This window comes from Benincasa hispida, chromosome 2 (genome assembly GCF_027475165.1).
Source record: "Benincasa hispida cultivar pf3 chromosome 2, pf3_genome.v1.1, whole genome shotgun sequence".
Lineage (NCBI taxonomy): Eukaryota > Viridiplantae > Streptophyta > Magnoliopsida > Cucurbitales > Cucurbitaceae > Benincasa > Benincasa hispida.
This window is the reverse complement of record NC_143479.1, coordinates 52,006,379-52,031,283: the sequence shown is the minus strand read 5'-3', so window position 1 is coordinate 52,031,283 and position 24,905 is coordinate 52,006,379. Positions and strand designations below refer to the sequence as shown.

The 24,905-nt window shown below is 35.4% G+C and overlaps 1 pseudogene across 1 annotated transcript; it reads left to right on the top strand.

Moving 5' to 3' along the window:
• The first annotated feature begins 17,487 nt into the window (after positions 1-17,487).
• LOC120070840 (AP2/ERF and B3 domain-containing transcription factor At1g50680 pseudogene) lies at positions 17,488-24,695 on the top strand (annotated as a pseudogene). Its single transcript, XR_016527489.1, has one exon. The product of XR_016527489.1 is annotated as an AP2/ERF and B3 domain-containing transcription factor At1g50680 pseudogene (transcript).
• The last annotated feature ends 210 nt before the right edge of the window (positions 24,696-24,905 follow it).

Below are 24,905 nucleotides of genomic sequence, written 5' to 3'. Positions count from 1 at the left end.
TTGTCTGATCTGGGAGCTAGGAACTCAATTCACAATATGAAATTCACTCCTTTCCCGAAGCAGGGATAAGTAGAGAGATTGCTCCCTTAAGGGTTGATTCCAGGGTTTGAACATAGTGGCCACAACTTCTCTCTGGAAGAAAAGACTCGGTTATAGTAGGACTATGACTTATGTTCATTAGAGGGATCAGTGGTACTTAAGGAGACAAATGTAATTACAGGGGCATAACAGTTATTGGCCCAACTGTACTTACGAGCGATCTGTGAAGGGTTGTCGCACTACTGATTGGTTAAGATGGACACATAATATATCTATAGTGCGGAGAGTTCAGCCGTCGGTTTTTAGTGGAGTGTTTGGCAGTTAACGGATGGTGGATCCCGTGACTAAAGAGTTTAGTCAGTTATTCACGTACCGTTGGAGCTTCAAATCTACAGGTCTATGAGGTCCCTTTGGTAGCTTGGATTCTGTTGAGGATCAGTTCTTGGTGTTCATTTGAAATATTCAAATTGACAAAAGGTATTTTGATTATATATGATATAATCGGTATGATGTATAAGATACATCTAGTGGAGGATTGATGTAAATGAGATTTACATTAAGTACCATAGAATAGAAAAAGAACTATGATTTTTATGTTTCATGAGATGAAATATTAAAACTATAGGTTATCAATATAGTATGATAAGTCGATTATCATTTATGTTTATAATAATGTTAATTATTGGATAATTAATACTTTTTCTTTTAAATAACTAAAGTAATGGGTAGTTATTGGATCATGGTAACCGTGAGTTTAAAAGAAAAGTGGTTTTCTATTTTGAAAAGAAATTTTTTACAAACATTTGAAAAGGATTTTGAGTTTTCTCTCCGCGAAAAGAAACTCACGAAGTCGTCAAGTAAATATAGATTTACTGAACGACGGCTAGGCGAGCTAAACGATCGTGCAGTGTTTACTACACGATCGCATAGCTTTGCTGGACGATCGTTGGCCCAAGGTAAACGATTGTGTAGAGTCTGTAGGCGATAGATCAAGCTAAACGATCGCATAGCTTTTGCTAGATGATCGCATAGTTTTATCTAAACGATTGGGCATCGACCTATACGATAGGTCTCTAACTTCTCCCACGTATCCAGTCGTGTACGCGATCGTTCTTTCCTCCGTTCGTCTGCCTCATACCAAGTCCGAATAGAGCCCACCCTCTGGATTCTCATACTGAGAATACCAAGGTCGCCTTGTTGGTGGTGTCAGACTCAACTTGACACCATCGAGGTTTTCTGGAGGTCGTTCGTAGTGCCGTGGAGGCCATTCGTGTCGCTGAGGACGAGCTCGGTGTTCGTGCTGTTGCGGAGGAGTTCGTGACTGAGGAGATCGTTGAGGACGAGTGCAAAGTGTTCGTGCTGTGTTGCTGCGATGTTGCAGTCGTGTAGATTGAGCGCTCCTGGTTGTTGTTGTTCGATCAGAGTGCGCATTAGAGCGTGGAGACGCTTCTGCCTATGTGTGTAGAGTTTTACTCTCTGTTCCTTTGTATTTTACATGCTGTAATTTCTGTATGAATTGCTTAACCGTTTGTTTGAAGTCGACTGTAACTGATTTGTTAGTTCATGATTGTAATTTGGAATAGTCTTGTTTCGCTGCTCATGGAAATCTCGCTTCCGATTTTCTTCAATTGGAATTAAAGCTAGGTTCTTTGATATTCCAAATTATAGATCTGAATCGAACGCATTTTTCAGTCGCGGTAGGTTTTCTGCATTTGTGGTTAACTGTTTTCTGCATTTGTGGATGATTTTGATGAACGTAGGGTTTTAGATTGCCTTTTTGTTAAAGCTTTCGGTATTACAAAGTGTTAATTGTAAAGGCCCCTGCGTTTTGGGCGAAATTAACTTTGCATTCGAGTTTGTAATTCGAAAAGTTCGAGTTCGTCGAATCGTTCGTGATGAAGCTTCGGCGCATGACGATGCGGTTCTCAATGAAGAAGAAGATCAAGCGTTGGTCGGATCGTGTAGCCTTAGGTAAACGATCGTAGGGATTTTACTAAGCGATCATTTAGATTTTTTTTGACGATCGTGTAGTATTTTCGAATCGATCGTTTAGCTAATGCTAAGCGATGGGGTAAATCGTTTACCATATTACGTGGCGTTGGTTGCGCGATCGTAGTGGGAGCATGCAATGCTCGTCGTTTAGTAGAAGGCATGTGCTAGACGATTGCGTAGTTAGCAAGCTTCATCATTTAGTTACTACCTTTGCAATCGTGCATATGCGATACAGAGGCGCTAGCTAAGTGATCGCTTAGGTGTTGGTGTTTCACGGCTCGTAGTCGCTTAGACGATCGTGGAAGGTAAGCGTTGTGTGCGCTAAACGATCGTGTACTTCAGGCTTCATCGCTTAGTAAAGGTACACGATCGTACAATAATAACTAAACGATCATTTGGATTTTTCTAAACAATCGTATAGTAAAGCTAAACGATCGTTTAATCTTGGGAGCGCTGGTAAGTGATAGAGCAAAGAGATTATTTTATCGTCTAGACGATCGCGGGGTGCTTAGTACACGATGGATGGTTGGAGAAGTGATGCTTTACTAAGCGGTTCAAGACCCGGTTCGTCTGTTTGAACCGGAGATTCCTTGTCTTTGTAATAGTTAGCTTTTCTTTTGTGTTTTAAGGCAATTTTACCCAGTTCATCAACTCTTATTGCTTATACATGTGATGTATGGTACTTATATGCCAAAGTGTTTTTCATATAGTTCAAAACCCACCTTAGGTTGTGCAATTACTCATGCATCATGTATTATAAATGTTATAATCTTGCATGAAGAAATTACTTGAAAGCATGTGCATGCATCATGAAATATAAGAGTTATATTTTGCATGCATTGAGCATTATCATGCATCATCCTTTTATTATAAATGTTATAGTTTAAGAGTGAACAGAAGCATATTTTGCTTATTTCATTGTTGTTTTGTATAAGTGTTATATAAAAGAAGTAGAAATGAATGGACAATGCATTGAGCATGACACTTAGTCTATTTATAATCGTTATGAATGCCTTGCATGTGTTAGCTTCGCATTGTGGTTGTTTCCGTTTATAAGTGTTATAAAGGAAATTAGACCTAAAATCAATAATTCAGAGTTGCATGCGGACTTAGGGTGAACTCAAGTTTTTTAAAAGGGTTTTAAAATTGGATTGAGATAGACGTAAGTTCAAATGATTCTAAAGAGTTTAGTAACCTAGCTTAATCTTTTAAAATCGGTTTAATAGGATTAAATTGGTTGGATTAAAAGATTAAATTTCTTATAAACCTATCTATAAGGGACCTTTTGTCTAAGGTGGGTTCTGGCTAGGTTGGGGTTCTTAAGTTGACAGAAACATAATACCCCTACCTGGGAACCTACCAAGAAAGGTGAATTAGATGGATTTTCAACAAGCATAAGACGTTTTGGTCAAAGACTCCGTTAAAGAGTTTAACGGATGATGATCAAAAGTTGTTCAACTATCCAAGGTAACAGTTACTCTTGGGAAAACTTAAAAGTCACTTAATTAAAATCCTTAGTTGTGTTTTTTTTCTAAGTAAGTTAAACCCTAGGTTATAAAATACTCAGTAGGAGGAGGAGGCGTATCAGATATGTCTATGATTCCATTCACGTTTCTCCCTATATGTTCACACCGTGAGATTCATGCTTGGCCTCGAGATGCCCTAGGCATCCCTCTTCAGATGGTGTTTGCATGAGTCAATATCAAGGTGGATGGAAAGAGTATTTATAGTAAGTGGGTGAAGGGTGTGTGCCAACACGTCCTATGGTCTCTGTCATTAGTTCACATCGTGAGATCATTCTGTATGCCCTCGTGTCGCCTTCAGAGCGGCCCCCCTTCGAATGGGTTTTGGTGTAGTTGGTCAATATCAAAGTGAACTCCAGAAATGGATAGAGTCGCTTTAGGTTTTGCCTCAATCGGATTTTTTCCCTTCGGATTGGCCTTTTGAGATGAACCTCTAGGGCTTAAAATGCGGGTTACACTTGTAGGAGATTGTTAAGTAAGTTAATGATCTCTTGACCAAATCAATGATGACTAGTTGTTATAGGAACAAGAATTGTTCTGGTATTAATGACTGGTTAAGATCTTCTCAATTAAGAGGAGGGATAACTGACTTCCCTTCGGCGACTTTTGTCCTAAACCTTTGAAGCGTCATTGCGAAACTAGATGTCACATGGGGTTCATGTTAGTTTTGCTAAAACCTTATTAGATGTTGTTTTGTTTTACAACGGGTATTTGCTTAAAACCTAACGTAGGTCAATGCGTTTTTCTTTTCAGCAACTTGTTAGTATTTCCGTTTAAAGCTTTAAAAATGACCGATTTATTACAGTTGAAAGAATCGTGTGAAATGAATTTCGTGGCAAACGACCTCCATCCCACTACTCTCCAAAAGAGGAGACAAGACAGTAAATATGATTTATTGGTCTTGGAGACATTTCTGGTAGAGAATGATGATTCTGCCTGGATCCTTGATTCAGGTGCTATCAATCATGTCAGTTTCTCTTACCAAGGATTCAGTTCCTGGTAAATGTTGCCACAGGGAGAGATGACTCTTCGAGTTGGTAATGGTGAGGTTGTTTCAGCTGTTGTTGTAGGCAGGCTAAAGTTATTTGTTGACAAGAAACGTTATCTGTTACTGGATAATGTTTTTGTAGTTCCTCATATTAAGGGGAACTTAATCTCGGTTTCTTGTCTCATTGAACAAGGCTATACCGTATCCTTTTCTGAGAATAAAGTGTTTATTTTTAAGAATGGAATGGAGATTGGTTATGGTTCAATAGAAAATAACTTATATGTACTAAGGTCGTTAGTTATAAAAGCCTTGTTTAACACCGAAATGTTCAGTACGGCAACAACAGCTAAAAGACCAAAGGTTTCTTCAAAGGAAAATTCCCATCTTTGGCATCTAAGGTTAGGTCACATCAACCTCAATAGGATTGAGAAGTTGGTGAAAAGTGGACTTTTAAAGAGTTTAGAAGAAAACTTCTTGCCGTTACATGAATCATGCCTTGAAGGCAAGATGACCAAACGAACTTTTACTAGAAAAGGTTACAGAGCCAAGGAAGCCTTGGAGCTTGTACATTCAGACCTATGTGGTCCGATGAATGTTAAAGCTCGAGGTGGGTATGAATATTTCATCTCTTTCATAGATGATTATTCAAGGTTTGGTTATCTCTTCCTAATGCAACGTAATTCTGAAGCCCTTGACAAGTTCAAGGAATATAAGGCTGAAGTTGAAAACTTGTTAGGTAAGAAGATAAAAACACTATGATCTGATCATGGTGGAGAGTATATGGACCTCCAATTCTAGAACTATATGATAGAATATGGGATTGCATCCCAACTCTGGGCTCTTGGTACACCTTAGCATAATGGTGTATCAGAAAGGAGAAACATGACATTGTTGAACATGGTTCGGTCTATGATGAGTTATGCTCATCTTCCAGACTCGTTTTGGGGTTATGTAATGCAGACTACATGTTATATCCTAAACACCGTGCCTTCGAAAATTATTTCTGAAACACCTTTTGAGTTATGGAGAGGCTGTAAAGGTAGTTTACGCCACTTCAGGATTTGGGGCTGTCCGGCACATGTGCTAGCGACTAACCCAAAGAAGTTGGAACCGCGTTAGAAGCTTTGCCTCTTTGTGGGCTACCCCAAGGAAACGAGAGGAGGATACTTCTATGATCCGAATGAGAACAAAGTGTTTGTTTCCACTAATGCCATCTTCTTGGAAGAAGATCACATGAGGGATCATAAGCCATGAACTAAGCTCGTTTTCCATAAGATCTAAAGTGAGACTGAGACTGCTGAGGGTTCAACAAGAGTTGTTGAACAAGCAGACAGATCAACAAGAGTTGTTGAGGTCAGGACGTCTAGTCAACCAGCTCAAGAGTTGAGACTGCCTCGACGTAGTGGGAGTGTTATGAACCCACCGGATCGCTACATAGGTTTGACTGAAGCCCAAAACGTCATTACAAATGGTGGAGTCGAGGTTCCAGATTCTTTTTTAGAAAGCAATGGAGGATGTTGACAAAGATGAATGGGTTAAGGCCATGAACCAGGAAATGGAGCCTATGTACTTCAATAATGTCTGGGAGTTTGTTGATCCACCTGATGGGATCAAACCTATTGGGTGCAAGTAGATCCATAAGTGAAAGAGAGGTGTAGATGGAAAGGTGCAAACCTTTAAGGCTAGACTCGTGGCAAAGGGTTATACCCAGATTGAGGGAGTTGACTATGAGGAAACTTTCTCACCTGTTGTCATACTAAAGTCTATCTGGATTCTCCTATCCATAGCCACATTTTATGATTATGAAATATGGCAAATGGATGTCAAGACTGCCTTTCTGAATGGTAATCTTGAGGAGACCATCTATATGACTCAACCAGAGGGGTTCGTAGTTCCAGATCAAGAGAAAAGAGTTTGCAAGCTTAATAGGTCCATTTATGGGCTGAAATAAACATCTCAATCTTGGAACATCAGATTTGACACTGCTCTCAAGTCGTTTGTCTTTGACCAGAACGTTGATGAGCCTTGTGTTTACAAGAAGATCATCAACAGCTCAGTAGCTTTCTTAGTATTGTATGTGGATGATATCCTACTCATTGGGAATGATGTAGGATATCTGACTGACATTAAGAGTTGACTAGCTGCCCAGTTCCAAATGAAAGATTTGGGTGAGGCACAATATGTTCTTGGGATCTAGATCATTCAAGATCGTAAGAACAAACGGTTAGCCCTGTCTCAGGCATCATACATTAATCAAATGCTGATCAGGTACAGGATGCAGGATTCCAAGAGGGGTTTGTTACCTTTCAGGCATGGAATCGTTCTGTCTAAGGATCAATGTCCTAAGACACATAAAGAGGTTGAAGAGATGAGACGGATTCCCTATGCTTCTGTTGTAGGAAGCTTGATGTATGCAATGTTATGTACCGGACCCGACATTTGCTATGTAGTAGTGATTGTCAGTCGGTATCAGTCCAATCCAGGATTTGATCACTGGACGTCGGTTAAGACGATCCTTAAGTATCTTCGGAGAATGAGGGACTACATGTTTGTGTATGGAGATAAGGACCTGATCCTTACAGGATACACGAACTCTGACTTTCAGATCGATCGAGATTCTCCCAAATCGACATCGAGGTCAGTGTTTATTCTGAATGGAGGGGTTGTAGTTTGGCGAAGCATCAAGCAAGGATACATCGCGGACTCCAATATGGAAGTCGAATACATAACGACTTGTGAAGCAGCTAAAGAGGCTGTTTGGCTGAGGAAGTTCCTTACAGATTTGAAAGTTGTTCCAAATATGGATTTACCTATCACTTTTTATTGCGATAACAGCGGGGCTGTGGCAAATTCGAAGGATCCTCAGAGTCATCGTCGAGGTAAGAACATAGAATAGAAATATCACCTAATCAGGGAGATTGTGCGTCACGGTGATGTGATAGTCGAGCAGATCGTATCGGAGCACAACATTGCTGATCTTTTTACAAAGACCCTCACGGCTATAGTGTTCGAGGGTCACCTGGAGAGTCTGGGTCTGCGGGACATGCGACATCTTGTCTAGAGCAAGTGGGAGATGATACTGGGTATGCCCTAGTTTATTGTATATTGTACATTTTTATGTTGTATTGTACATTAGTCTCCCGAGTCATTAGGACAACTGGAAGATAAGGTAAAAGTTACTCTTGGGAAAATCTCCCACTTGTCCTATGACTCGGGAGACTAATGTACAATACAATATAAAAATATACAATATACAATAAACTAGGACATACCCCAGTATCATTTCTTTCTATATAGTTTTTCAAGAAGATATGTAAATTTTAAGAATTTGTTTAAATTAACAAATAAACATTTATGCTTTTAAACCAACTAAAATGTTTATATCCATATTATATTCATAGTATTGACATTTTATTGCTTACCGCTTATGTTTAATGATTTTTGTATGAAATAACAGATATGTTGATTCATCCTTCAAGTTAATGTGTCGAACTTATAAAAATGAAAAAATATCGATAGAAATGTAATATCATGGTTGCACTACAAGGTTTTTATGCCTGTGGGCAGAAGCCGTCATTGTGTTTTCCCTCTTCTAATGCATTACTCTTCTTTTAAGGAGGCTCTTACAAGTTGGATCCCTGCCAGAGACATAGCGAGAAAGACCCCATGGGAGTGGACCAAGAAGAAAGAGGAATTTCAAGGAAACCTTGTTGCTGGAAAGTGTTTGACAAAGGTAAAATTTCCGATATGCTTAACATTTTCTATGTATAAACTACTGTTAAAAACCAAAGGGTGTGTGCGGTTCTATCGTTTCTACTGTGGGATCAAAAGTTTGATCCCTTCCATTGGTATCAGAGCCAATTTATTTGATTCTTGATTCAAAAAATTAAAATCTGTATGGTGGGTAGCTTTTAATAATTATACATGAGATGTATGTTTTTAATATGCGGTTTGCAAAATAGATTGTTTAGGTTTTTCGGTATTAGATTTACCGTTTTAATTTGATGTGATCAATTGTAAGACCTTTTGTTTTGGGTATTATTTTACTATAAATCAATTGTAAGACCTTTTGTTTAGGTTTGTATGGTAGGTGTGAAATGAGCATCAGTTGGCGAGAAATTAGGGTTGAGGAGCCCTAATTCAAGGAAATCACGTGGAGTAGTTGCTATGAAGACCTAGACTTTAGGAAATTTAAAACTTGTTGTAATTTTTAATTTTATTAAATTCTACGAATGCCAAAAAGCTAGTTTATTTTCCCTAATTTAATTTAATTATGCATGTGATATATATTTTAAATTAAATTATATGATGCATTAGTATGTCACACAATAAGAATATAGTATTTTCCCGACACACAAAATTGTTGAGATATAGCCCAGTGTACATTTGCTTGTTGGGAGAATAGTCCAGAAATAGGGTCTGGAGTCATACCACTGACTTGTAATGCCTACTTGTTGGGAGCTTGTGTAGATTCCCAACGAGGTATATACGCCGTCAGGAGTACATATTTCCCAACGGGGTCAACGACATATCAATAGTTCTCCTGTCTCTTCCAACGACTTCAATGTCGTTGGGAGTTTGAATGACTAAATGGATTTCCTCGTTCAATCTCTCGACGACTGTTTATTCTGTCAAGAGATACGCCAACTCCCGACACCGTTCGTCGGGAGATTGGGCTTTTTTTATTTTTAATATTTCAATAATTACTTTTAATATTTGTAAATTTTGATCCGCATAACCTAAAATTGAATCCAAATCAACAACGATTAAAGAAATCTAAAGTTTTCACATACATTGAAATTAAACAAATTCGTCCATAGTATTTTTCGCAATATAAAAGGGAGAGAAGTGTACCAGATAATAATGTTTACATATAGAGATAGTGGTCTACAAAAATATATCTTGAGTAACATATAGGAGAAAATGTGACGACCATGTTGTGAGCTCATGACTCCAAAAAATGCTCCTCTATGGTATCAAATTTACGTACAATTTAATTGAATTGAGACGTTATTGCACATTATTATTAAGATTAAACGTATGAATAACTCTCAAGCCAACATTAAAACTTAACAAAATGATACCAAGAAAACTTACTGAAAATTATGAAGATATAGTTTAAACTTACACGTATTTCAAAACAGTGTTAGACTAGGAAGAAGTTAGTAACATAATTAGATTAGAGACACTTGCATCCAACACTCTTTTTCAATTCAATCATTTTATATTTGATTTACAATCCATAATTATCATATTTCAAATCTCCTTGTCACACCAACACCTCACAACACTTTTTTTTTTGGCCTACAAACTTTATGAATTGACGTTAAATAACCTAACTTCCATAGTGTTTACTACTAAAATTTGCACATTTATTGAACCAACAAAAACACAAGAAACACACAAAAAAAAAAAAAAAAAAAACACAAGAACCACAAACAAAGGCTTATGAACGAACTTAGCCAATCTAACCTTCGTGAATAAACACATTTGACTTTAATGAGTCTTACAAAACAATTCTAATAATCAAACTATGTCAAATTAAATCTTGATGAATAAATACAATTCAACACCCACACGTTCATACTTCATGAACACAACATTCAAACTTAGCAAGTCACATACTTTTACAATTCATAAACATAAACAACACTTAGGTAATTACCTAAAACAAAGCTATCTATATGATTTAAACCCCTATCCCCTCCAATAAAAATACAAGAACCACAAGCTTAGGAACCAAACTTAGTCAATCTAACCTTCATGAATAAATGCATACCACTTTAAAGAATCCTATAAAAAAAATTCTAATAACCAAACTACATCAACTCTAACATTGATGAATAAATGCAATTCAACCCCCTCCCCTAGGTAAGTATTGAAATAAAGATTGCTATATGATTTCAAACCCCCTCCCCCCAATAAAAAAAGAAGCGCCATAAACAAACACAATTATCATAATGGTAGGATAGCCAACAATTCATTATCAACTAATCATACCTAATTGAATGATCTAATTTGATGATGACTAACTACTTTGCTACCATAACTGTAGGATAGAACCATATTGGCCAATATCACAATGTACAATATAATTAGAATATCAATTAATCATACCTAATTCACCGGTCCTTCTCTGTGTGATTGCACAATTTGTTTGATCATTTTTTTTTCATTTCTTCCATCTGTGCCGAATGATACTCTTTCATTTGTTTTTGAGACACTTCAATCTCCTTAATTTTTATTATGATGGTTCAAAATTAGCTCTTAGTTCCCTTATTTCCATATCATGCATTTCTACAGTAGATGAACTTGATGCTCTTTGATTTAGGTTTGGGGCTCAATCAAGACCTTTTATGTGATCGAGTTGTCTACCAAAACTATCTCGCAAATTTTGTCCCTTGTTAATGGTTGGGACCCTACTGAAGTGAGGTTCACTTGTAATTCTAACATTCAATTATGCACATATAATTAAATTGTGTAAATACAATTGACTAAACTATTTATTTTTAAATGAAAAAATAAAAAAAAACAATTTGATTACATGTTCATCTTCGGTAGCTTGATTCACAAACTTCTCACTTTTAGTGTATTTCTTTGAATAGGTCAATAGATCCCACAAGTCGGTCTTGTTTTTCCTATAACTCAGATTGAATGCATGAGCGCATCTTCGACCCACCTACATGATCAAATGGTAAAGCCTCTCGATTTTTTTTATTGGTCTCCGAAATTTCCTATATTAAAAAATATATTTATAGAGGTATTTCATAATATTAAAAATGCCAATCACACATTAAAAAAAATAGTAACCTGAAATGCTTTCGCGCTCAAACCGATCACACAAAAAATGTCAATCGTCCATTGCATTTTTAAGCCAGCTAGACAGGTTGACATGTGCTTATTCAGAGTTATCATAACTCTTGTTGGGGGCATTTGGGGTAAGGAGTGAAATAGTGAGTAGTGAGGAGCTGTGAAATCTAAAGAGTTGTTAACTTCCAGGGCCTATAGTGTAAGGAGTTGATAAGATATAAAATTGAAGTTTTTTAAGAGTGGGATCCACCAACTCCTTGGACCAAACAAGGAGTGGAGTTTACAAACTCCTACTTCCTAACTCCTTGGGCTAAACACACTCTATTGCAATGAGTTTTGTATTTGATGTTCGATAAAGTTATTGAGTAACTGATTTGACAGACCAAACACAAAATGAGTCTACGAAAGAATAAAGGTAAATTTAGCAAATTTTTGTAAAATCATTACAAGAAATAATGGATACGATAACTAACGGAAAAAAACTATTATAGACTTTTTATAGCATTCTTTGAAAGTCTAGACAACCCATGTTATTAAAGTCTGAGACTTTTTATAGCGTTTTTGTAGAGCTATAATGGATGCTATAATAGAATATGAAGATATAACATATATATGTTGCTATAAAAACATTTTATACTCTTTCTTATTAAAGCTGTAATATGTTTGTATAGCCAAAATAGTGTACTATCTTTAATTTATAATAGCATTTTTTAAACGCTATAATATAATATTGAGATGGATAGTGTCCTATTTAGAAGGTTATAGTGGTTTTTTGTGATAATTTCAGTGCCCTTTATCTCGTTGGCAATCTTGTCCAGTAATAGGGCACAAAGCATATTGAGATGGATATTCATTTTGTTCATGAAAAGGTTGCGTGTGGTCAGGTTCGGGTTCTTCATATTCCTTTTCGATTCCAAATAGCTGACATTTTTACTAAAAGGCTTCCCTTGGTTCTTTTTGAAGATTTTCGGGATAGTCTTAATGTTCGTGTTCCTCCCGTTTCGACTACGGGGAAGTGTTAGAATAGATATGTTTATTATATAAATATAGGATGTGTGTAATTGTGGTTTGTTTATTGGTTCCTTGTTTTCCCTAATATTATTAAATTCTTTTGTATAAATATGAGAATAATGCTAATAGAAAAGGCACGAGTTGTCTTACATTATGGTCAAAATTCAGAAACAAAAGAAGTGATTAACTTATTGAAGCTATGGAAAAATTTCAACTGTCGCTGAGAACATATAAACGACGGGAACATCAAGAAGAGAGAAGAAGAAAGGGAAGGGAGGGAAGAGACAAAGTGAAACATATTAAAATAATAACAATAATAATAATTAATTTACAAAAATTGTCACCTTAGTTAAATTTTGTCATTTCAACGTGTCACTCCATTTCTCTGTTAGTCAACTAACGGTTAAATTAACTCAGGAGATCATGTGCAAACCTCGGGGACCAAAGTTGTCTTTTCGAAATTTCAAGGACCAAATATACATTAACCCCAAACTTAAGGGACCAAAAGCGTAATTTACGCGTTTTTCTTTTTATATTGTTAAAGCTTGAAAAAGAAAAAATACATATATATACGTTTAAAAAAAATCTGATGAAACAGGATCAAATTCCAAAGAAGAAAAGAACAAATTTTGAACCATTTAAAATGGGTTTTGAACTTTACGGCCCAAAGCCTAAAGATCGGCCTAAACCCAGCTCAAAGTCGATCCAAGATCGGTCCAAAGTCAATGTTTGATCAATCCAATTCAGGCCCCCTTAGACCCAAATTCAGATCTCATTTCTTTTATTTATTTTTAAAATTTTTCTTCCTTTAACAACTTTCAATTTTCGGAAAAAAAAAATAATTACACAATAATCCCCACTAAATATAGTTGAAAATTAAAGAAGAAAACTAAAAATCATCTAGAGTGACTATTCAACTTAGTTTGGACTTTTACTTTTTAGAGTCGTACGTGTTCAGCTAGGTTGTCCCAATGCTTGTGAAAGAAGATTTTTTTTTTTCTACGATTTTGGATTCTTTTTTAGTACAGTCGAGGGTATGGGGACTTGAACCACACACTCCATGGTTATTAATACATCATATACCAATTGAGTTAGGTAGATTTTTAGATATATTATTAATATAAAATTTATTTCTAGTTTGAAATTAATTATAATAACTATACATTAGTCTTTCCATATATATATACACACACACATTATTCTGATGGTTTTGATTTTAAATTAATGATTAATAACTGTAATATTTGCTTTAAAATTATATATCCATTAAAAGTTATTTTCATTAAGTTGTCTTAATCTCTATATAGATTTTAAAGAATTACAAAAATATAAATATATTGATACTCTAAATTTCTGATGGTTTTGATTTTAAATTAATGATTAATAACTGTAATATTTGCTTTAAAATTATATATCCATTAAAAGTTATTTTCATTAAGTTGTCTTAATCTCTATATAGATTTTAAAGAATTACAAAAATATAAATATATTGATACTCTAAATTTCAAGAAATTATTTAAATTAATAAATAAACATTTTGTACTTTTAAACCCATTAAAATGTGTACATATTATATTTATATTAATGATATTTCTTTTTTTTTTTTTTTATGTTTTCTAAACTTTTTAATGAAATTAATGGTGAAATGTCGATTCATCCTTTATGTTTAATGTTAAATTTTTGAAAATGTAAAAATATCGATAGAAATATCTAATATATCGATAAAAATTTAATTCCATGATTGCAATGGTAAGCAATTTGCTGATATTAAGTCACAACTTGTTCCATCTCCATGGCTACAATTTCTTTCTAGTTATAGATTGAGCAATTTCGAACCCATCTGACATTGTATGTGGAGGCTAATAGAGAAAAGTGAATAATTATTAATAGTAAGGTTTATCGTAAAATTGAGGAGTAAAACAAGGCACAATGAGAATACAAACATTGAAAAAATATAATATTAAAATAAATAAATAAATAACAAAATTATTGAAAGTTCTAATTTTCTTTTTCCTTTGAATTTCTTTCCAAAATTCTTTAATTTCTCACCAATGCGTATTTTATCAAAATCCACAAAATGTCACTATTTATAAGCAATTTAATTGCTAGATATGACATTATATTGACACTAAGAGTGTGTAATCATAAGACACGTGGATAACATGTAGAAAGGCACATGGAGTGATGAGAGAATGACTTTTGGTCTTTTATGACACTAAGTATGAGCATCTATATTACACCTATATTACAATATTTATAATAAAGTTGAATTTGTTTATTTATTTTGTAGCAAGATTTAATGTCGCATTGTTTAAAGAGGAAATTCTAAGAGAATAAAATGTTTTAAGGAAAAAACTAATAATTTATTAATTTAAATCCTAACTTAAATGTATCAAATTACACTCTTCATTATTTGTTTAGATAAGCATCGTTCCCGACTTACAGTTTTATCCATTAAATCCCTAAATATTCCTAAGCTAATCGATTTAGACTCTCAATTAAGATTTTCTTTGAAAATTATCCGTTCATCAACTATAATTATCCTTTTTATTAATTCAACATTTGAGGAAATCCACTCAAGTATAAGAATTGATAATATTTAGATTTTTGTTTTTGAAAATTATTGACAATTTTACAACTTCTTTATCATGATTATCATATTTATTAACTAAACACTTGAATTGAATTTTTAACTAAGCAAGTTTTAAATGACTATATATATTAATAAAAAAAAAACCTGATTAAATCATTTGATTAAGTCTCGACACTAATAAAGAGCAAGAAAAATTAACATGGTAAGTTATTTATCATAATACTTCATAACATTAGAAAATACTTATCCAACTTTGCATTCTCAATTAAAATGATATTTTTAATCAATCCAAATTTATTGAGTTTAGCCCGAACAATTTGATCGAAACCCCTCACATTATTTAAATAAAATGTCACATTATAATAATTTGTTTGCCACCATCTACACACAATTTTATTGCGCTAAGTTTAGTTGTTTAAGTGCTTAAAAAATGTTTTTATGTGCAAAATGATAAAATGGTTGTTGATCTTTAAATAACATTTCCTCTATTTTTTCTTCTTTTTATTTTTTCGTTACAGATTCTTCTTTTTCGTTTTTCGTTTTTCCCTTCTCTCTTCTATTAATGTCTCTCCTATCAATGTATAATAAACGGTACTCCATAAATAAATAAATATTTGTATTGGACTCTTGATTTGTGTCGAGCCAGTTCATTTCCATCCTCTACTTTCTTCCCTTTTTCTCTTCTTACATGATATCAGAGCTTTAGGTCTCTTTCTTTTCTTCCCTCTTATGACGTCAAGTTCGGGAACATCAGAGAAAGAATCGGCTCAGCCGATGACGTCGTTTCCAGTTACTTACTCGTCCAATCCACCTCCGGTCAACACATATGTATCCTCACCTTCCTTCACTCCACCAGTAACCCATCGAATCCCACCTCCTTCTATCCGAAACCCGATTTTTCCCCAACCACCCTTCCCTCCTCACTACGGCTCTTCACTGTCGCTGTTTCATCCACAGTACGCCGACTCTCCTACAAGTTATCCTTACCCACCCCAAGTACCACAAAATCTTTTCTCCACCCTCCCATCCACTCAATCACCAGTTGATAATTTTCCTCACATGTCTCAATCTCTCACTGTCAAACTTTCCGACTCCAACTATCTACTTTGGAAGAATCAGTTACTCAACCTGATTATGGGCTACGGCCTAGAGAGCTTCATTGACGGCACCTACCCTTAACCTCCCAAGTACCTGGATCCTCAGAGAACACAACTGAATCCTCATTTCTCCTACTAAAAAAAGTGTAATCGAACCATCATGAGTTAGTTCTATTCCTCACTCAATGAAGATAAAATGGGCGAAATCGTTGGCTATGAATCCGCCTTGGAAATCTGGGAAGCTCTTTGCCCAGTCTACGAGTCATCCTCCACTGCTCGCATCATGGGACTCTGATCTCAGCTGCAACGAATCAAGAAAGATGGACTCACAGTATCTCAATACCTAGCTCAAATCAAGGACGTTGCTGACAAATTAGCTGCCATCGGTGAACCTCTGTCATATTGAGACCATCTCGACTACATCCTCGAAGGGCTGGGTAACGAATACAATCCTTTTGTAACTTCTATTCAAAATAGAACTGATCGTCACTCTATTGCTGATGTTCGCAACCTTCTTCTTGCATACGATTCCTGCTTGGAAAAGCAAACCGCCTCAGACCAACTTCAACTTATTCAAGTCAATGTCGCTCATCTTTCTCTTAACTCTCAGAGCAGGCATCCACAGTGGCAACAAACTCTCTCTCTCTCTATAGTTGACTCAAGTTCATCCACTCCTTCCATACATCCCACTGCTTTTGTCTCAACTCTCATAGACGTCTCCCTGTGGCATCGTCGCTTGGGGCATCCTTCAATTCCAGTTGTTAAATCTGTCTTATCTAGATGTAGCTTGAAGTATAAAAATAATGTTGTTCTTCTCTTTTGCATATACTATCAAATGGCCAAAAGCCATCGGTTACCTTTTCCCACATCTATCTCCCGCCCACTCTCCCCTTTTGAAATTGTGTATGTTGATGTATGGGGTTCTTCCCCTATAAATTCAGTAAATGGAGACAAATATTTTCTTCTCTTTATTGATGCTTTCTCCCGATTTACATGAATTTACACACTAAAAACAAAATATGAAGTTCTCCTCTGTTTCACTAAGTTTCATGCCATGATTTCCATTCAATTCTCTACCCCTATCAAAGCCATTCAAACCGACGGAGGAGGTGAATTCCAAGCCCTATCACCTTTCCTAAACAAACATGACATTTTTCATCGTCTATCTTGCCCTTACACCCCTCAACAAAACGGCACTGTCGAAAGAAAGAATAGACATGTTGGTGAAGTTGGACTATCCATGCTTGCTCATTACTCTGTTCCACATACATTTTGGCCCTTCACTTTTCACACGACTACCTATCTTATAAACAGAACACCTACCTCCATTCTCGAAAATAGGCCCCCCTATGAAGTTCTTTATGGTAAACTCTCGGACTATCATCTCCTCAAAGTCTTTGGATGTGCCTGTTTTCCCTTTCTTCGCCCTTTTAATGACAATCAGCTTCAATTCAGATCCCATGAATGCATCTTCTTGGGCTACACTTCCCTTTACAAAGGATACCTCTACCTTCATCCCACATCCGGTCGAATCTATGTCTCTAGACATGTCATATTCAATGAAGTTGCCTTTCCCTTTGCAGCTACTACCTCAACATCCAATCCTTCACACTCGTCCCATGCTTTTGTCATCTCCTTCCCCATCACCATCACCCTTCCCTCTACCACCTCCCTCGGCCCCCTACTTCCACTCCTTATCACATCAGTGTTCACCATCAAGAATCACCTCTCACATCCTCCGAACCCACCCTTCCCAATCCTTCCATCCTCCCTTCCTCCTCCCCTCATTCTTTACCAATCAACCAACACCTCACCCTTGATCTTAACTCCCCTGCCTCTGCCCCAAATTCATCTAGCTCTCCCATTTCCTCTTCTAATCACTCTTCCTTACCATCCCCACCTATGGGAATCTTCAAACCCAAGGCCTGGTTATCTGTTGTCACTGATCTGGACGCGGCAGAACTAAGTTCCTACAAGGAAGCTCTCCTACATCACAAATGGCATCATGCTATGCTTGATGAGTATGAAGCACTCATTTGAAACAACACATGGTCATTAATGCCTCTACCCCCAGATCGTAAAGTTATTGGCAGCAAATGGGTGTTTCAATGAAACACAACCAGTCAGGTGAAATTGATCGTTTTAAGGCCCGACTAGTCGCTCAAGGTTTCAGCTAAGACTATGGTATTGACAATTTTGAAACGTTCAGCCCAGTTGTCAGGCCTACTACAATCCAGATTGTCTTATCCATTGCACTATCAAACAATTGGGCCATTCGACAACTTGATGTCCATAATGCATTCCTTAATGGTGATCTATCTGAAGAGGTGTACATCAAGCAACCGTCGGACATCATAAACCAACAATACCCAAATTATATGCTACTCCTTCACAAGGCACTATATGGCCTTAAATAAAGCCCCCGTGCGTGGTTCTCGAAGCTAAGCACCTGTTTGATGCAGTAGGCCTTCTACAACTCCAAGTCTGATACGTCTATGTTCATTTTTCGAAGTGACAACTCTTTAATTATTTTTCTCATTTATGTTGATGATATTATTGTCACCGACAACAACTCTTTTCTCACACAACACGTCATTAACAGTTTACATACTTAGTTTGTGCTCAAAGACCTTGGTGACTTATCCTTCTTTCTTGGTATTTAGGTAACTCGCTCATCCACTCTGTTACATCTATCTCAAATTAAATACATTCACAACATATTGAATCGTGCCAACCTCTATGACTGTAAGCCCATTCACTCCCCTATGGCCTTCAACACTACCTTATCCCTCACTGACGGCCTTCCCCTGGAAAATCCTTCTGAGTACCGAAGTTTAGTAGGCACCCTTCAATATTGCACACTTACCCAGTCTGATATCAGCTTCAGCGTCAATAAGCTATATCAATTTATGCACACCCCAACCTCTTCACATCTCCAAGCAGCAAAACGGCTACTTTGATATCTCAAAGGTACTGCCGATCATGGTCTCCTACTGTCAAAATCCACTGTTTTAGCCTTAACTTGCTACACTAATGCTAATTTGGCCAGCTGCCCGGACGATCGACGAAGTACAAGTGGTTTCTGCATGTTCTTAGGTTCCAGCTTAATCTCATGGTGCTCCTCCAAGCAAAAAGTTGTATCAAGGTCTAGTGCTGAATTGAAATATTGAGGACTCTCCAATGCCACTGCCGAATTACTATGGATTCAATCAGTCCTGTCTGAAATCGGTATTGGTCCCCTTTTAACTCCCTTACTGCTGTGTGACAATTTGAGCGCCACCTACATAGCTGCTAATCCTGTGCTCCATAATTGTACAAAGCATCTCAAAATTGATCTCCATTTCCTTAGAGAGAAAGTGGCTACCAAACAGATTTTAGTTAGATTCGTTCCCTCTGACGACCAACTTGCCGATATTATGACCAAGGCATTACCTAGTCCCCAGTTCCCTAGCCTCAAAACTAAGCTCACAGTCGCGGCAGCTCCTCATTTGCTTGCGGGGATGATAAAATGGTTGTTAATTTTTAAATAACATTTCCTCTACTTTTTCTTCTTTTCATTTTTCCGTTATAGATTCTTCTTTTTCGTTTTTCCCCTCTCTCTCCTATCTGTTAATGTCTCTCCTATCAATGTATGACAAATGGCACTCCATAAATAAATAAATATTTATATCGAGGCTCTTGATTTTGTGTCGAGCCCCTTCATTTCCATCCTCTGCTTTCTTCCCTTTTTCTCTTCTTACACAAAAGAGTACTTTTTTTAAGTAAAATTATCTAAGCATATCCATACTCCACGTGTGATGTAGTTGGGTAATTAAAATATCTAATTTACTTTAATTGGTGAAAGTTAACTCCGTTATAATATTCCTTTTCTAGTTAAATGATAATAATAAATTGTAGAGTTGTTTTTAAATATAATAAAATAAGCTAACTTATAGACATCGATAAACATTTATCAATGTCATCTATCAATTTCTATCACTGACAATACTAGATGTCTATTAGCGACTGTTTGCATTGAGATATGATGTTTTTTCTGTTTGAAGTGCAAAGTTGAGTTTATATATATGAGATATCTAATGCAGTTTTTTGAACTTTAATTAATTTGCTTTTATGGTGACTATTTTTTTTTTGAAACTTTTTTATTCAATAATTTTATCCATCTTTGTGTTGAATAAAATATGGATTGCAATTTTTGTTCTTTTAATTTTTAAAGTTTTTTCTTTCTTTTTTAGGTAATGAATAAAAATTAACTCACTACATTTCTTGTAGAAATATAGTTAAATAAAAAAGGAAACTAAAAAGAAACCAAAACTTTTGATTCTTAATTTTTTCTCCTCCATTATCTTTGCAACCAATAGAATGTCACCATATTTCTTCAACAATTTTACTTTTAATTCCTCCAAATTTTGAGGATCATTAGAGAACAAATCTTCATTTTTCACTATTTCTTGCCAAAAAATGTTCTAAGAAAAAATCTTTATTTTATGATTTTATTTTATTATTTGTTACATACTATTCAACTATATACAAACTTTTTAAAATATTATTAACACTTATTTGATTTGTGAAATCAATTAAATAAAAATATATTATTAACACTGGTTGAAAGGTCTGATTTGAGGTTGTATATTGCCTCGAACGGTGCGCTAATCCTTTGAATCCGGTACCAATAGGTATCATCCCTCCTAGAACAACGGTCTCTTTCAGACCTTTCAACCAGGAGAGCCTACAGCTATCGGTTTGCACTTTTACCCAATTTGGGAAGTTGCTTCCGTTGATGAATGGTTATACAATGATGGTCCTTATGAGCTAATTGTTCTACACTTCTTACTTGGTGTAGCATGTTACATGGGTGGCTGCGTTAACTGAAGGCGATTTTCCAATAGCTAAATACTCCGATTGTTGAAGAACAGAAGCTTGGGGATTGTTATCTGGTTCAAGTTGTCGGAATTTTACCGTTGAAAGTGGTTGTCAAAGCTCGGAGTTGGTTTTCGAAGTTGCTCGTTCAAAGGTGATCATCAAAGGTGATTTTTGTCGGAGTTTATAGTCGGAGGTGGTTGCCGAAGAGTAGAATTAATCGTCGGAGTTGGTCGCTGGAGTTGTTATTGGAAGCGATTATCAGAGCTCGAAGTAGGTTCTTGAAATGTGACAATGATAATTGCCGACAATAGCCCGATGGATGGAGCCATTGAAAATATGGGAAGAAGAGTTTGAGTGAGTTGAGGTGAGTTGGTAAAATATACCAACTCAACTCCACAAAAATTTAAAGTTGGTGGTCCAAACATTGAATTGGTATATTATATCAATTGAACTCAGTTTAGTGAGCCAAACACTCTTTTAGTATCTATCCTTATTATAGTGACATTTTGTTCTACTTAAAAATATTTTTAATAATTTTGTTTAAAACCATTACTATAAATTGTATTTGGTCCGAGAAGTTTAATTTTACCCTACAGATTTCCAGGGGAGAGTACAGCTTGTATATATGAAAATGCACTACGAGTTCTTAGAGCCAGTTTATCAGCACACAACAAACTTTGAACTCAAAAATAAATAAATAAATAAACAATTAGTTATTTCAACCGGAAAAAAGAAAAAAGGAAAACAAAATCTATTAGTTTGAGTAATAATATACTAAATTAAGAGGAAATGCAGGTTCCAGTTTAAAATAAATAATTAGTTTTAACTTATTATCTCGTTTGCTTTAAGTATCTAATATCTGAACAAACAACAAATAACCAGAAAAACAATATTAGTAATAAATAAAATTAATTTTGCTTTGTCTTACAATAATCCCTGACATAATCCAAATCTCTACCTCTATTTAGTTCAAACTTCAAAGATTATATTTAATCATAAATTTGGTCCTAAAACTTTTAAGTTTATACCTATTTAATCCTTAGACTTTCAATTTTGTATTTAAATTTTCGACATAATCCAAATATTAGAAATTTAATTGATCTATTAAATAAAATTTTGAATTTTATGACGAATGAAATTATAAATTTTAGTAGATCTATGAATTTTAAAAATACCAAAAGGTCATAGATTTATACACGAAACTAGAAATTTAAATACTTATTAGGTGCAAATTTGGAAATTGATGACCTATTATATATAAAATTAAAAGTTTTCAATAACTATGCACATTTAAAAATTTATACACCAAATAGATACAAATCTAAAAGTTCAATCCTTGAAATTGTAAATAAACCTAATTCAATTTAAGTATAAATACTATTTTAGTCCACATACTTTCACTTCAATTCATTTTAATCCCTTTACTTTCAAAAGGTCATTTTAATCCCTGTATTTTCAATATTTGTTCATTTTGGTCCCTATTTTGTTCTCTTCATTTTGTATATAACTTTAAATGTGATAAATTTGTATAAAACGATTTTGTGTATAAAATTTATGTTACAAATGTGCAAACAGGGACTAAAATGGTCACTTTTAAAAATATAAGGACAAAAATAAATAATTTTAAAAGTACATATACCAAAATGAATAAAAATCAAAGATACAAGACAAAAATGAATATTTTAGACTTCTTTTGGTAATCAGTTTATTTTTTGTTTTTGTTTTTTAAAATTAAACATGTGGACAGTACTTCCACACCTAAATTTCTTCTTTTTATCTACTTTTCATAGTTTGAAAAACCAAACAAATTTTTGAGAACTAAGAATTCAACCATCGTAGCTAAAAAAAATATGCAAATCATGGTAAGAAATGTGGATGAAATAGACTTAAATTTAAAAAAAAAAACAAAAAAACCTAATGGTTACCAAACGAGGCTTAAAAGTACACAAACTAAAATGAACCAAGTTCAATTGGCATAGAAAATGTAATAATCATGAGATTTAGTTCGAATCTCCTTAAAAAAAAAAAAAAAAAAAATCCCACCCATACAAGCATGATAAAAATGTCAAGTATGATTATCTACTCTAAAATTGAATATCAATTCCCTTATCCCATATTTGTTGAAGAAGCCTACCCCAAGATTATAATTTAACCATAAATAATGAATGGGAGAGTTCAGTTTTGCATTTTGCAAACAAGAAAAGTACACACAGTTGGATCATTTTCTTGTAGTTATAGCCAATCAAGCAGCACACAACTAACTCAATTTAGTTTTGAGTAATAGATTATTACATACTAAATAAAGAGAAAATTTGGGTAGAAAACTAAGGATTTTAATAATTAATGTGTGTTAATCTATCTCAAGTTGATTTGCTTTTATAAAACTAGTGTTGTGTCAAATGGTTTTTAGTTATGAAAGTAACCAAAAACAGTTTAGTTTCTGAAAACTGTCCACCTCCCAAAGTCCCAAAACACCCACCAATTTGAACCTTCTTTCAACAGAAAAATGAAAAGAAAATTTCTCTCACCATTGCCAACTTGGTTTTTCCTCTCCCCTGCAACTGTAACTTAAACTTCAATCATGTCTTCTTATTCTTCTTCTTCCTCTACTTTAATCCCACTTCCCCTCCTATCCATTTCCCCTTCACATCTACCATGGAAGACGAAGCTTCCTCTACCTTCCTTTCCCATATCAAGACTCCTATCCTAACAGATGAAGTTTCAGATTCTAATTTCACATATGATGCCATACCTGATGCCAAGCGGCCGAGACTGGATAACCATCTTAATGATGTTGTTGCCGTCGGGAAATTCAAAGGCGTTGTGCCGCAACAGAATGGCCGTTGGGGAGCGCAGATCTACGCGAATCACCAGAGGATCTGGCTTGGTACCTTCAAAACAGAGAAAGACGCTGCTATGGCTTATGATAGCGCCGCTATCAAGCTTCGCACCAGAGATTCTCACCGGAATTTCCCCTGGACTCGCCGAACAATCGAGGAACCTAATTTTCAAATCAAATTCTCCACAGATGCTGTTCTCAGTATGATCAAAGACGGATCATATTACTCGAAATTTTCCGCTTATTTACGAACGCGATCTCAAATTCACGACTCGAATTTACAGAATCCTCAAAATTTTGACAATGGCGATGGCGATAGTCTTTTCTCTTGTAGTCATCTGTTCCAGAAGGAATTAACACCGAGCGATGTCGGCAAGTTGAATCGACTCGTAATCCCTAAAAAATACGCAGTGAAACATTTTCCATACATCAGCGAAGGCGCAGAGGAAAACGGCGACGACATCGAAATCGTGTTCTACGATACGTCGATGAAGACGTGGAAGTTCCGATACTGTTATTGGAGGAGCAGCCAGAGTTTCGTATTTACCAGAGGCTGGAATCGCTTCGTGAAGGAGAAGAAACTGAAGGCGAACGACATTATCACGTTTTACACATACGAGAGCTGCGGAAGAGACGAAAATGGCGGAACATTGAACTTCATAGACGTAATCTATAAAACATTGGAGGATGATCATGATCAGAGCGAAAATAGTTGCTTAGCGGCGGAGAAAGTGAGTGTTAAGAATGAGAAATTATTGCAGAGTGAATTAAGGCAAAACCAGGATTGTGAGAAGAAGATGAACAAGGAGGAGATTTTAAGCATCGAATTGAACCCTAATGATAAAAATGTGGGGGCAAAGCGAATTAGGCTATTTGGAGTGCATATTGATTGAATGAAATTAGAGTTTTAAAGATAAAATAGATCGGAGATTGGATAAACTGACGTACTATCCCCATTTATTGCTTATCATAAAAGAATATTTAAGAATTCGGTGGGACCTCGAGAATCAAATAACGGATCGTCTAATTATATGTCAAACATCGGATGAGAGGATTGTTACCCTAGTATCAAAAATTTGGTTAAATTTTATTAAGAGAAGTAATGTGTTTTGAAGGCTATTTGTAGAGTTGTGAGAGAAAATTGACAAATGAA